We start from the raw sequence: 16,496 nt of genomic DNA, 5'->3' as shown, positions 1-16,496 counted from the left end.
CCAGTACTAACCCACCTACTTTTTATTTTACAAAAAGTTAAATATTTTCTTATGTTACCATATGCTTACCAATTATAGAAATATTTCAAAAGTGGTTACATGCTGTATCAAAATAATTAACTTCCCTTCAAACAGTTAAAATAACTAGATGTGTATTTCTGTGTGATAAAATTTCATATTTCAGCTCCGTGAACGCAATTCTATTTTAAAGATTTATCACATAAGTTTTGGTAAACTCGTATAGAATGCTTGAAATGGAATAAAGAAAAGTATGTGCAGTTATGTAGATATCAATCATTTCCGATCGCACTTTCTTGTAAGCTGTCTATGATGAATGTTCCTTTGAAAAAATGCAAGAGCGAAGGAAGGGTACCTTTAATGAAATTATTTACAGAAAAGGTAAAAAGATCGATAAAAAAGTAAATAAAGAAATATGTCAAGTTGCGATTATATAAAATGTAGTGATTAAGGACAGATGAGACGTTCCTCAATAATATATTTGTAATTTTTTCCAATATTTTGACATTGAAGAATTACTTTTTTAACATTATAACATGTATTCACAAAAAATCAAGGTACCTTACAAGGCATTTTGTGTGAGATACCAGAGGTTGGTTTCTCTTATATACCGGGGTAATCCTTCAGGAAAAAATACTTCAGTTGGTTTGTCACAATTTTATATTTTTAGTGTTTCAAATTTTTAAAAACCAGTTTAGAAAGTAATAAAGATTTTGTATACAAATTTATTATACATTAATATGAAGATTTACAAAACAGATACTTAATGGGAAACGTATCGTCTGACCTCTAAAAAAAAAACAAAATATAGAAGAGTAAGTATGGTTACATAGAGATCAATGTAAACTGGTCAGATGAAATCCATCGAATTGGTTGGGGGCTGAGTATTATCATACTAGTATTTTACTTTAGTAAGATTTTTTTTATTTATTAAATTATTATTATTATTGGGGGTGGGTGGATTGCTTTTCGTTTTTCCTTGAGAACCCCCCCCCAAAAAAAAATAAAACCACACTTTTGAAAAAGTCACTATAGTCGGCCTGTGTAATAACTACGGACACCTGTCCTCACGTGCCATATCAGGTGGAGACACGTGCCGCGAAGACATCTGTCACTGTGTATTTTTTGTTTAAACTAGAATGAAATAGTACCTGAACATAATTTATCATTTCAGAGAGAAGAAAACTGCATGACTTTAAAAAGAAAACCAGTGAGATAAAATCATATAAAAACTGACTGAATTTTGATCCGCCAATTCATGAACATGATGAGTGGATGTTAATAATGTTGGTCAATTTAAAAAAAAAAATTAAATTACTTGTTTATAAACCGAGTGTACATGCAATATTGGCATAAAATTACTCATAAGATACATATATACTTACACCATGATAAAAGCATATGTGTCCAATGCAGCATATGATAAATCATTAACATACAAGTACATGTATATCTATACTGTAATACATATATATATTGCATTGTTTTTAGAGTCCTGTTCTGTGGATGCCCTTAGACAGTGTCTCTACCCATCACGCCATCTGATATCACTTGTTCTGAGCATATTTCTCTCTCGAACTTAAACTACAGAGAGCCTGTGGATAGAGGATGAAGAATGACCTTGGACTAATTTTCTAGGTCAAATGTCAGTATCAAAATGTACTGTATATCTTTATTCAAAGTCGCAGTCCAGAGTATATTTCTCCCTTGGTGTAATCTACATTTTATGCAATGGGATGGAGGGTCTGCAATGATCTTCAACCAATGTTTTAGGTCAAATATCAAAATAAAAAAAATACTATCTCTAATATTTTTGTTATTATAAAGAGTATGTTTTCTCTCAAACTATTTCAACTTAAAGCAGGGTTCTATGAAATTGTAATATATTCTCAATGACATAATAAGGCTGAAAACATTATTTATATTATGTAATATTTTTTTCCTTATCATAAAGCATTAAATTTTAAAGAGACACATTAAATGCTGAAATCATATGTATTATGGTCATGGAAAGTAATAATTGATATTGGTATATTAAAGAACATTGACTGATCTTTCAGATTTATAAGTTATATTCAAGCATTATAATTCTTACACATCATATGATAATTTTGTATGAATATTGCAGATCATAGGTGATGTGAAGAAAATACCAGGGAACTGATGTTGAAAGAAGTACTTAATGACAATTATGAATGGGCTTAAACGTGAAAGACTGTTCCATTGTTTATCTAAGATATATGAATTTAATTAGTATTTTGAAATCATTGAAAAATACTGTTACAGTTTTTGTACATCAAATGAGCTATTAAAAATATAAAATGGTAATGCTTTTTTCTCTTACATGTAGTAATTTTTTGATAGATTTTTGAAAAGAATACTCATAATTTCACATCGCTTCCTTTAGAAAAGTTAGGAAATCTTAAAGTTTCCCAGTAATTCCAAACCAGGAATGGGACTCCAGATAATTCCACCAAGTTTCCACCACACAGAAACTGCTACACAAGTTCCATATAGTTTCCTGAGTCAAGGAAACTTTAGGAATCGTAAGGTTTCACGAGTTTCCATGTAGTTTCCCATAATAGGAAACCTTAAGATTCAATCAAGTTTCCATTCCACGGAGACCACTACGCTCCGATTCCATGTGGTTTCGTGAGGTTTCCCGAGCTTCCATGTAGTTTCCCGTATAAAGAAACCTAAAGATTCCACCAAGTTTCCATTCCATGGAAACCACTACGCTCCCGATTCCATATAGATTCGTGAGTCATGGAAACTATAGGAATCGTGAGGTTTCCCGAGCTTCCATGTAGTTTTCCGTAAAAGGAAACCTAAAGATTCCACCAAGTTTCCATTCCAAGGAAACCCCCTACGCTCCGATTCCATCAAGTTTCCTGATTCTGGAAACCAGTGGAATCTTCAGGTTTCCCATTACGGGAAACTACATGAATGTTCGGGAAACTTCAGGTTTACAGAGGTTTCCGTGGTTCGGGATATCTTATGGAATCGGAGCGTAGGGGGTTTCCGTGTCACGGAAACTTGGCATAACCTAGCATCCGGTACGGAAACCACTGGGAAACATGATGTAAACTTGAGGTTTCCATGTGGTTTTCATAAAGTTTCCCATGATAGGAAACCACTTTTTTCACCCAGTGAGCGCATTTTAAATTTTAAAGGTAAATGCTATTTAGCATGTGCACACTTTGTTATGGAAATATATATTTAAAGAAAATACTAGCGTTACAGATCCCTTGACCGTAATTGGCCTACTTGGCAAAATAGTGATACTTTCGTGAATTTTTGAAGGCAAGGTTTTGATTTAATTTACATGTTTATGAGTTTTTGAAACTTTACTTTGAAAGTGTACTTTGATAAACTTTAGTAGCCACACAAACTGAGATTTAAATATTATGAAAATAAATTGGGATCGGTATACCAAAATGGATATTTGTAGACTGACAATTGCAGTGAAGACAGTCTAAAATCTCTTTTGAAGAATTGTAATAAAATTCGAATGATTTCATTTTCAATATTTATCTTAGCTTTGGGTGGGGGAGATTCATATTTGTGATTCTATCACAGTCTTACTATCAATTGTTTGTTTTCTTGACAGGCAAATACACTATTATAAAAATACATGTAACAAAAATTGTTTACTACTATAAGATTTATTGGCGTCTTTAATGATGCTATGAATAACATGAGAATCCGTTCCTTGGAGCACTAAAGTTTGGCTGATATATCCATCACTGATCTGAAGTACTTTAATTTCTGCAATTAAAGCTACAGCGCAGGAAAAAGCTTTTTAAATGAATCTTGCTCATTTTATTTCGAATGAAATGAAATTAAAATGTGAAATCATGGAATAAATCGAATCCGAAGACTTTAGTTGCGGGTTTTAGTAAATAATATATTTAAAAGCATAATATTTTACCAAACACGTAAATTAATCACATTTTTTATTAATGCGTTAGCGTGTTATGAAAATTTGTTTGCACAAACCGTTGCAGTTATGAGACTATTTCTTAAAAAAAAATAATGATTCATTGCTTAAATAACCCCTTAAACCTGTGCATGGAGTTCATGTCTCTTAGTTGATTCGATACGCAAACACATGCTCTACGTTCGAGGGACAATCAATAAATAATGTCACTATCTCGATGGCATACAATATAGTAGTCATATGACATAAAGCTTAACTTTCTCGCATTATTGAATCTTTAATGAATTGATAACAGTTTGTGTGACCACTTTTTATCGCATTATTTTATCGTGGGAAGCTGGAAAACAAGGACTATTCGAGACACTGCATTAAAAATGAATTGTCAAGAATCGGAAAACTAGAGTAAAATTAAATGCTTCATTAAAGCAGCTGTAAAACTTGTTTAAAAAAAAACATCCCAAAAAATATTAACTGAAATATGTGAAATTAACAGCAACCAATGCCTGTTTTAAAGACAGGTGAACATGTAGATTTCAATAAACAAAAATTATATAATTGGCATCGGAAATGGGTACCGTCCTTTGCAACAATGACTTACAACAACCGATGTAAATTTGCGAAATTTCACCAAATTATTGACAAACAAGTTGACGAAAAGAAGATTTCAACAGTCTCTGTTGAAGTCAACATTTTGCAAGTTCTATAGACGATGCCATGGCCTTGTCAACAAATACAATTTACAGAACCGAATGCTGATTGACGATTTTCATATTACTTGATCGGTCATTATTAACATACTGCATTGTCTACGGATTTTCCTTTGCCTGATCATGACAGTGAGCATACGGTGGGCGTGACCAATCAACAGGGGATGCTTGCTTGTCCATGGCAGCTTATCCCACATCCAATGATTTTGCTATGCTCCCGATTTGTATTGTTTCAATGGACATTTGAGCTTTATTACTTTTTGTAATTTCGTCAAGCGGATACGATTTTGACGTAAGTCATTGTGACGTAAGCAAACCAGATTATACAATTTATATTATTTTTTTTATCCAACCAAATGACGCGTTACAACCAAAATTAAATTATTTCCATATGTCATAATAAATCAATTATTGCCATTGTTTAAGTAAATACTATTATTCAGTAAGACTTGGTGAGTACAGTACTCTTCTGGTGGCTAAATAAATCATTCTTCCATCTCAAATACAGCAATAGCTGTATATTATATATGTTCTATTTTCTTTCTAAACTTTGATTTATCATATTAACATGATGACGTCTTCATTTCGTCTTGATTAACCTATGCTGTGAAAATGTACTTATAATTTAGATCGTTACTTCACGAGATCTTGATTATTTGCATCACGAAGCAATAACAGGAATTTGAATATTTCACGCTCATAATTGTTCAAATTACATCAAATGCAATATTTTTTCCCTTTAGTCATACACCGCTAAATAAAATTTAAACACAGCTTAAACAAAAAAGGGGTAAATTGAAAATTGCCTTGTAGTTATGTGTTGTTTCATTAAATATACTATGGAATAGGAAACGACGTATTTCTTTATTTGAACATATTTCTGATATACATGTATAAAATTATTTGGTTTACTTACAGTGTCTGTAAACTTAACAAACCGTCAAAGGCATTATCTTCCAAAGTGGTGATTTGATTCCCTTCCAGATACCTGGGAAGTGTTCAGACAAATTATCGTCAAAAGTATTTTTTTTTTCATTATCAAAGTAATTTTTACGTCAATAATCTGAAAATTTAATCATGATCATATCAGTTATTAAGATGAGTGGAATTATTGTAATCCATTAAGATGAATCTTCAATATCTATCGGGGTGATAAATTTTGACTTTCTTTAGTTTTAATTTTTATTTACCTACTCACTATATTATTAATTCATTTTGAGCAAAATTATGTTTTATTATAAAAAAACATATCTGTAAAGAAAAATCGTCCCCAACAGAAACCATCATATCAGCATAATGCATAATTATTATAACAGTAACTTGATCTGAAGATCCTGATCACGTCTCCTTGACAACAAGTGACAATCAAAGACTTTTTTTTATTTGTACTATAAAAAAAATACGTATATATGAATGTAGAATGAAACCTACTGCTAAAACCCGTTACCAAACATTTTCCTTATTTTCGATACCTGCAATTATTTGCTGTTAGGACCAATGTATCATATTATTCGTACATGTTTGTGCAGATGTTAAACAAGACAACTTATTTTTTAACCTAGACCTTGTTAGGTGAAATCATAAAATTATCTTGTCGCACGCGTGACGCAGTGGTTAGAGCGTCTGCTCTTCAGTCGAAGGGTATGGAGTTGATCCCTACGGGTTCGAACCCACTGCAAGACGTGGAGACTGGTCCTTCGGGTGAGACCGAATAATCCGAGGTACCGTGTCACAGTAGATGTTGGCAAGAAAAAGATGGTCCTGAGTACCGGGAATAGATGTATGTTTGCAACGCCCCCACCAACCAGGGGTAGCGTCTCCATATGAGTAAAAAATTCTCGAGAGAGAAGTTAAACACAAACAGAAAGCATAACATCTTCTTCCTTTGGCAACTTCGCAAGCTAAGTCCGCTTTACTGCGCATATCCCAGGCGGTCATATTTCCGATATACAGTCAGTAAGCTATAATTATTATTTTGAAGGGTCGTCATCATGGAATAAGACATCAAACAATCAGATTTTCTTTATTGGCTTTGGTGGCTTTCAGTTGTTTGTTTCCGTTAAGTTGGTAATGCTTCAGTTATTGCAATTAACACCCACTATTGACTTTGAATACTTAAATTTGTGCAAATCAATAAATCCAGAGCAAGAAATAAAACATAAATAGCCTTTCATATCATAATTGCTAAAATATTATACAAAGATTATTTTTTTTCTGAATCTAACAGATAAAATGAAATCTGAAGATGAAATGAATTGTAATCATGAACAAAAGTCCAAAAAACAAACGTTTAACTCAGAACAGAGTAAACATGGACCTCTAAAATCTATAGGTAATTGATCAAGGTAACAGGGAGGAGTCTCATACTGATACTGAATACGAGGCCGTTCAAATAATTTAAGAAATACAATAACATATGTATCTGACAACTAGAATAAAAGTTAAATTTATCCATCAAAGATTTATTTTTACGTGTTCAAAATGTAGTCCATACACATGGGTGACATGCATTTAATTTTTTACCTGCATATGAAATCAACTTTAATTGAATTTTTCACTCAAAGTGAAAGCACAAAGTTTATGATGTAAACAGACTGGTAACTGGATTATATATTATTTTCTTATTTATTTGAAACAAGAGAAGGGTCTTAAGTACAAAACCCACTTGTATTAATCTTTCATTGGAAATAACTTTAATTTATCAAACTGCAAATTTTCCATCTATGTTTTAAATTATTCATGTGTAAAAATATTCATGTACAGTGATAAATGTATAAAACGCTTTGTTTTGATTCGAGGAAATACGCATTGATAATTACCAGTGGTAGATCTAGGTGGTCGGATAGGATATAAGATATTCGTGCATTCGGATCATTTCAGTTAACAATTTTATATTTTTCTGATCCTGGGTTCAACAGAATTCATTGTAAATGTGTCTTCATAACAGTTCGGGAAACAGAAGGAAATAATTCAACCAGGGTAGGGGAAAATCTACCACATTTTTAGAGTTTGTTCGTGTTTGATAAGTGAACTTTTGAAAACGGATCGAAATTATTTTTCTAAAAAGGAAAACAATACAGTACTTATTTATATAGCTAATTTTTAATTTTTAGATAGGCTCTTGATCTGGTAATGTGAATGTTACATAGCTAACTGTAATCATAAAAAGATAAAGAATATTGTTGGACTAATATTGATTACAGATACGAATTTCATACAAAATCAAAGAAATTAAAGAAAAATCTTTCTTTTCTTCCTTTTTCATAGAGGGATGGAATCAAAAGCCCAATTTATCAAGGATACGAATGGTATTTCTAAAGAAACCACATTAAGTACCTGATCCCATTTTCTTTTTAATTACATCAGGATCGATTCGTTCGTCATTTTAACGCTTTACTATAAACTTAAAATTTGACTTCAAGTTAAAAAACGTTTAATTGAAATCGCAAAAGTTATCCCCCCCAGTGTGTTGTACGTCTTTAACTTGTTGCTAGCGCCCTCAAACGCTAGCAACTACATTAGTCCAAATTCCTTGAATACGCATGCTGGGCTTCACAGTCGTGCATTCTGGGAAAACTGGGAAAACTACTATAGATAGACCCTACTATATCAATATCGTTGTATCATGTATCGTGTAGAGCACAGCCAAACATCTAGACTCTAATTTCTGATTGGCCAATTCAGCCAATCTTACAAATTTCAGAAACAAGTATTAACACTAAAAATAACGAATAAATCCATTATTTATGTATATATATAAAAATTCTGATGTGTATGGCATTTAACCTAACATGACCCAAAGGACCAAGCTACTTCAAATCTTCACATTCGGAACTCTCTGGATTTCTTTACACAACATACACTTTGAGTTATTGTCTATTTATGCAAAATCTTATGCTTGAAAAGAAAAAAAAATACTTGCTGTGGCTACTTGAAAAAGACGTTAATGGTAATCTTACAAACAATCTATATGATAAACGTGATGACTTTAACTTTTCTATCATCAACTTCCCTTAGTAATGCAGCAATATACCTTCATCACCTGCATACGGAATATATATATCTCAGTTGATTCGATACGCTAGAGCATGCTCTACGTATGAACAAATTCTAAAACGAGGTAAATTATTGACAGGCAAGTTGATGAAACAAGAATATCAGCAGTCCCATTTAAAGTCATCATTTCGTAAGTTCTATGGTCGATACAATGACCCTGTCAGCAAATACAGTTTTTCATTAAGTCAAATGCTAACTGATTTTTTCATACCAATTGTTAGTTCATTATTTATACACTGAATTGACGACGGATTTTTTCCGTTATTTCCTGATCATGACAAGAAGCACACGGCGGGTGTGACCGGTCGGCAGGGGATGCTCACTCCTCCATGGCACCTGATCCCACCTCTAATGTTTCGGGGGTCCGTGTTTGCTCTGCTCTTATTTTGTATTGCTTTATGGACTTTGAGACTGAATGCTGTTCGTTATCTCCATATCGTTCTTTTAACTCCCCCTGTATTGTCTTTGCTACATTTCCAATAAAGTCTATTCTTAAACCAGCTCATACAATGCGTCAATCAGCATCTTCTCCATATAATATAGAGCCCCCTCCCCCTTCTCCAGTAAAGGTCATAAATGTCCCGTTGTGCCAAAACTCCAATAGGACAACACAACCCCCCCCTTCTTCTTTACTTATGTGTCTATAAAATACACTTCACAAAACAATTATAACTTTATCACTCTCCATCCTCGATTAAAATTAAAGAATTCAGCAAAATAATTCGCTTGATCACGGATCCTACTTTCTGTGTTTAAAAACTGTTACGGCGCTAGCTCACCTATCTTTTTTAAAAGATAAACTTGTTAAGGTATATGCCACTCGTCAGCATTTTAGAAAAGTTCAGTCAGAACCTTTAACTTCAAAACTATTGATAACAATTCAATTTTTGCAAGATATTTAAATTAAAAATGCATTTCTTTTTCAAAATTCAATTAAAAATCTGCTCACAAATTAAAAAAAGATTGAGATTTATAAGGGACTATTTCTTGGGGTAGAAGGATATTTAGAAGAAAATTCTTCAAATCTACATATTTGTTAAATTTAATATCATGGAACTTTAGCCGCACATATTTTTATTTAAAGAAAATTTTCCGTTTTAATTTGCAAAGAATATTAAATAAAGGTCTCAGATTATATTTGTCAAACATTTGTATATATATGTCAAACAAAACGATACCTCCAACCGATCAGCACTTAAGTCATAAAAAGTTTGATACAAGAAAATATTATATTGCCTACTTAGTTTTTATACCCCAAATATGGAGCTTTTTAGTGCAAAAAGGTCACACAATAATTTATATGCATTAATTTGCATGATTTGTTCAATGATAGAAATTATTCAACCTATACTTATTGCCATAATTACATCTGATAAATATGTGATGAAGTTTATGGTGATTAACCAAAGTATTACAATTTAAGTTCCAAAAAGTCAATTTAATCGTACCGTAGCTAAGTAAGATTCACACTAACCCCCATTTTCTTTGCGAATTTGAGTCAAACTGTATGTCGACTTATCTAAAATATGCTTGATATTACAAATTTTACGAGTGACATACCTTAATACCTGAGATTTACTATTGCCTGACGTCACGGCGTCAGGCACTACTAAGAATCAATATTTCCTATAGCTAGGTGCGAAGCTAAGAGGTCACAGTTAGCAAGCAAAATTTTGTGCATGCTGATTATCATCGGATTTTGTTACATGCGTTTCAGCAGTTAGCAGAAAAATAACCATATTGCTGATACAATACATCGATGTATTTATCTCCTTTTTGCTAGCAGCTTTTTATTCCATGCGATTTCTTATACAAACATGTCCGTTTGACGTTTTTTCCTGCGTTTTTATACCACTGGATTAGTCCATTTGTCTTCTTGGTATGGGGTGACACAATCATTTCGCGCCAAAATGTCACGTGTAAGTTTTTGCACCCTTTTCCTGGACTATTGTATTAAATTGATATGAAAACTGCATGGATTATATAAAGTATTTTCTTTTTTGTCGGAATCCTGGTCGAGCTTTGAAAAGAAAACATATCGGTGATATTGTGAAGTGAGTTAGAAGTTACATCATTTAAAGCAATAAAGACGAAACGAACAAAAATCTCTCAAATGGATGTACTGGCCAAATAAACATCCGATCATACCCCCCCCCTCCTCCAGGGGTTTCCTCCTACAAAAACAGTATAGACTTATGAAAGTGTCCTCTCACATTTCAGGACTGAGAAAGTTTATTACTATTTTGTTCGTACATATATTTTTGATGTGGACCCCTTATCCCTGAGAAAAACTTCCTGAATCCGCGCATGTCGCTATTCATATATCGCCGTCAAGTTTGTTGGGTCATTTAAGCATATAGAACTTTCTTTATTCCACGTTTCCAACAATCTTTAATGCTCTAGCATACCCAAGAAACTATTAAACACATTCTTCATGTCATTCATAACTGTTACGATTCCCATTTTCTTGTAGTTATCATTTTCAGCTGTCTTCCTCAAAGTCTATGCTCTATGCAGTTGAATCTAATTTATGTAACCTTAACATATAGCCATGCTTTTCAGCATTAATCAATTACATTAGTTTTTTCCCTTATTTATTTCAACCTCTAAAACCATTTTTAGACTCGCGGAGTGAGGTTTTCATTTTACGTCGCGGGTTCGAATCTACAGCGGGACATGTACATGCTTTCATTTTTTATTTGAGATACAAACAATATATACGTTTTATATGAAATGTGTTTTTTTTTCTCCATAGCATTGATGAGTATCATACAATTGACTTAAAATGAATACATGATGTTTTGTGCAACATCTTCATAATTTACTCTAGTGAAATAATTTAACACCCCCCCCCCTCCCCAAATGTAAACGTTTATAAATTATCATGCTTATAGGTTCTATAGATATTGATTGCATTAGTCAGGTAAGCTTTTTGAAAAGCTTTATTTGTAGGATTAAACGTTCTTTTTATAAAAACATGTTGGTGCATTTCACTTCAATTTCTTCAATAAATGACTTCCCCTTTTGGAATTTACTGCGTTTAAATGAATGCAGATCATAAATATCATTCTCTAAATATAAGAAAACAATCAACTGGGACTATTCCACAGTGTAAGCATACTTTGTTTGAGGACAAGAATTATTCACTGTTCACTTGTTCACAGGAGTCATACATACGCACCCCTCTCCCCCTCCCCCTCACCCCCCAAGAAAAATGCATGAATGACATGTAGTTGAAACTAAACCCGGAATGGTTTCCTAACAAATCAACCAAACTGAAATTGCAGAACTAATTGATGATATGAGGGACAGAATATCTCCAAGATTAGATTTTAAGAAGAGTATAAATTTATTTAACGATCATAACTTTTGTCTAACAGGTCTTCCGGATATGATCAAATTGATCCGGGGACCCTTCACAGGCACCTGTTTACTGTGGTAAAAATAAGTAGGGGTCTCCTGTATACGAAACAAGTGCCTGTGGGGCCGTAGCGGAAAGCATGCTATTAAGATTTCAAATAACTTAAAGCAGGGTCACAAGTCTAAGATAATTGAAAGTTTTCTTTATCAAGAAGGATATGGAGATAACGAACAGTATTCAGTCTTAAAGTCCATAAAACAATACAAAATAAGAGCAGAGCAAACACGGACCCCCGAAACATCAGAGGTGGGATCAGGAGCCATGGAGGAGTGAGCATCCCATGCCGATCGGTCACACCCGCCGTGTGCTCCTTGTCATTAAACATGAAATTGAGAAAATAAAGATTTACAGTTGAATGTTTTTATTGACCTTGAAAGGTCAGTTTTTAATATTTAAAAAAAACATTAATATTAAAAAAACTTGAAATTAAATTAGATTTGCAAGCTTATGCATATTAAATTGTAACATTCTAATCAGTTTACAAATTCAATGGTCATCGCTTTCCATTTTTTTTTTCAAGACTTTGATCGAATTTGATTATTTTTCCCGTAATAACAGACTCTCAATATTTTAGTTTTACATCCTCGTACTTACAGTGTCTCTAAATTTGACAGACCATGGAAAGCGTTATTTTCCAGTGTGGTTATTTGATTCAGTTGAAGATTCCTGGAAATGTTCCGTCAAATGAATGTTAATGATTTATTTACCGGGGATAAAATTAATAATTTAAACAGTTAAACGATTAACTTACAACATAATTACTCAACAACCTTTTGGTTTCAATTTATTCAAAATATGATTTTTGTTGTTGTTGTTTTGATGATGGAGTGCGACGTTTAGTATCAACGTGAACAGAATCGGGAAAGTAACTTAAGCAAACACTCTTGTATACGTTGAATGAGTTAGAGGTAAGTTTTTTAAAGTTAAAAGATCGCTTTTAAGTTGCCGTAAGTGTTATTTTGAATGTTTTATTTTTATAAGCATGAAAATTACACGGTCACATGTATTTTCAAGTTAATTATAAGTTAGATGTACGTAACAGGTTATCAATGCGTACATGTATGTTTAAGCACGTTTCATTAAAAAAAATCTCATACACCGATGGGTAATTATCTAGCGTGTGAAGAAAATATTAGGAACCTTATTTTTACCTATCGTTAACCTTTACTTAACATGTATTTTACATATTATTCAAAACTGTACTACTAGCTTAAGTTGTTGTCATTCTACGATGTGTATATGTAGCATTAACGTATACAGACGTACAAAAAAAAAAGAAAAATATGCTGGCTTTCGTTGAATAAAATATAGGTAAGTTTTTTAACAAGATGATGTATGTTGGTGTACGTTGTAATGCACTGAATGAATAATATTTTGTGCATGCTCAGATTTTTTTTAGGTATGCCACTTTATAAGTCACTAAAATAAAGGAAAGTTGTTCACGCGTAAGGCTTCGGTATGTGTGTTAGCACTACCCATACGTTGTAAAAGTAACATCCTTTTGATATACCATGCTTCATTATATCCGCAACCATTTAAATTTCCGAATGAAGTATTCTTTCTGAATTATTCTTAATACAAATATACCAAATTATTTGCTAAATATTCAATATTTTTATCTCTGTTTTCATAATTGAACATTTATTCACGAAAATGTAGATCAAAAGAGAAAAATCAAGATTTTAATAGATATGCCGTAAATGACACGCATTTTCTCGTTCAACTAACATCAAACGTTTGAAAAAATATGTAACTCTGACCATAATTCCAGTGGTAGTGCAAGAGTCCTAAAAGGGGCATTTGAAAAATTCTGAGAATGGTTTGATAAAATATTAAACGTTGAATGAAGCTAATGAGTTTGTTTTGAGTTTCCATAAAAAGGATCTCATTGTAATTTCACATCACCTAATATCTCAGAAAATCACGTCAGAGTCCCGCGTGTTTAGTGTACTGACAATAAAAAAAAATGACGTACCGAGATCGGCAATTTCAGGAAGTTTAATTTAAAAATCAACATTTGTTAATTACTTGGATTTACGCCAACGGTTACAATTGCCAGATAGGATTATGTTTATACATTATAGGCTATAGTCTATTATATGGGATTTTATAAAAAAAAAAAATGACCAACTGACCGTAATGGCTGTATGATGACCAGCAAAATACAGTATACTCTAGCTTTACGCATTTGCATTGCTAATGTCCCTCAGTATGTCACCATTTACAATTATATTACTATATAAGCCTTGTTAACCTGTAATAATACAAATAAATATAAAACTTATTTCTCAAGTTAAATGGAAATTCTAATTACTGTAATTTAAACATATCAGTCAGTCAAATTGCCCAACTGATCACCGACCTAAGTTCCTAAATAAAAGGAATCCACTGAATGCACAATATACACAAACTCATTGAGAGGGAAAATAAACCTTGATTAGAGGCATTCACCAGTGGTTAACAAGAAAAAAGATTTAAATGGTTGCATTGTCAATTAAGCAGAAAATATACATGCTTTTGCTAAGGGAAAATAATCTTACGCTCTTCTTTCATTGGTTTGATTTACTTACAGTGTCTTTAAATTTGACAAACCATCGAAGGCATTATCTTCCAGATTGGTGATCTGATTCCCTTCAAGGTTTCTAAAACATTGTTATATTTAAAATGTAAAGATAACGAATAGTGATCCATGTTATAGATCTAGTAAATAAAACAAATCGTGAACAGAGTAAAAAAGAGCGGTCCATGGAAACACCAGAGGGATGATTAGGTGTCTAGGAGGAGTGAGCATGATATTTAAACCATTAAAATTTTCTTATCTTGGTGATATGGCAATATCTAAAGTAAGTCATCAAAATTTAGAATTATATTTTACATATTTGTGCTAGGATCATTTTTTTTCATCAAAATGAAACATGAGTGAAAACTCAAAACTTTAGACTTCAGATCAATAAGAATTTGACTCTTAGTATTAATACCGGTATATAAATGAATGATGGTTATAGAAAAAGACAAAAACTTGCTGCATATTTCAGTAAAAATGTCGGTACGATAGTGAACAAATATCCAAAAGTTTATATACTGTACATATTTAAGAAAATGCATAAGTCAGGAAATAAGCCATCGAATGTGTTTATTCAAATACATTTATAATTTAATATCCTAGATGCAATGCATTCATATCCTCTAACACTTTTATAGATGATTAGCGATGGAACATATCTTTAGATAGAATGATCATCTTTCATCCTTATTTGAAAATCCGTCTGTTTCTTTTTAATGACATGTTAATACTTTTTAAAAAGAAATATTTATTTTTATATTTAGCCAAGCACATCAACTTATCTAATCTTGAAGAGATAAAATATTTCAATCAAGAATATTTATTTGTCAATTAAAGACAGAATTTTGGATTCTTTGGTAGCTAGTAGAGATTATATTCAGTTCGTCTAACAAGTAAAGTGAGATTTAGTACGAATAAAATACATAGATTTTATAATCACTGCACTGGAAGTTAACCCCCTTTTTGCATTAAATCTGAAAAAGAGGCTTTTTTCAAAGAGAGAGAGAGAGACACCTAGCAATACTCGATATTCAGATTGGAGACATGCAACCAGTAGAAACACAACTGATAGTTCGAACAATGAAAATGAACGAGAATAAGAAACTGAAGCGGTGCGGACAAAGGATAACCCCTTCACCATTGCAAACAGTCAATAAACAGATCTAGAAGTCCCCTTCACCACTTTCTTAAATTCCACCATCTGAGCCCATAATGCCCCTACTGAAAATACAACAAACAGCCCCATAAGTGGGGAATGTTTTCGTTTCTACCCCTTAGCAAATTAGTTGCCATGAATTTTTGGATGAATACGGGCCTCAAAAATCAGAACCAGATATGGGAGGCAGGAGCCATGGATCCCTCACTGCTTGCTTAGACTAAATGCAAGTTAAAGATTGCCTATCTCTATGGGATTTTAAGTTAAACATTGGCGTCTGTGTAGTCATAAACCAAAAACTTCTTCGCTAAAATTGATCTGGTGGAATATTTTATTTATTTAGATACATTTTTTATACGAACATTCCACATGGGTTCATGAATTACTTAAATGCATCTGAAATATAAGAATTGCTGCTATATTTGTTCAGATATGTAGTGCAGGTTTAAGAATGGCTTATCATAGGTGACTATTAATAAAAATTTCTGGTTGGTGTATATTTCTAACAAACTAATCAACATAATATAATCAAGGGTCATATTAGCCAGAATTTTTTTTTAGTGTACATCTCTAACAAATTTTATTTGGTATACATATCTATACTTCAATGGGACTTATACTAGATGAAGCACTTC

General features: G+C 32.5%; 1 long non-coding RNA gene across 1 annotated transcript in view; it reads right to left on the bottom strand.

Moving 5' to 3' along the window:
• LOC134251632 (uncharacterized) overlaps positions 1-14,778 on the bottom strand; it is a 51,940-nt gene extending 37,162 nt beyond the window's left edge. Inside the window, exons 1-2 of the long non-coding RNA XR_009988786.1 lie at positions 14,713-14,778; positions 5,582-5,653 (exon numbers count right to left, since the gene is read on the bottom strand). This is a non-coding gene — a long non-coding RNA (uncharacterized LOC134251632). The remainder of the gene's footprint in view (positions 1-5,581; positions 5,654-14,712) is intronic.
• Positions 14,779-16,496: the final 1,718 nt, after the last annotated feature.

Source organism: Saccostrea cucullata, unplaced genomic scaffold (assembly GCF_032062105.1).
Source record: "Saccostrea cucullata isolate Sc308-1 unplaced genomic scaffold, CSIRO_AGI_Scuc_v1 ctg9157, whole genome shotgun sequence".
NCBI classification, from domain to species: Eukaryota; Metazoa; Mollusca; class Bivalvia; order Ostreida; family Ostreidae; genus Saccostrea; species Saccostrea cuccullata.
This window is presented reverse-complemented; position numbering and strand designations above follow the sequence as displayed.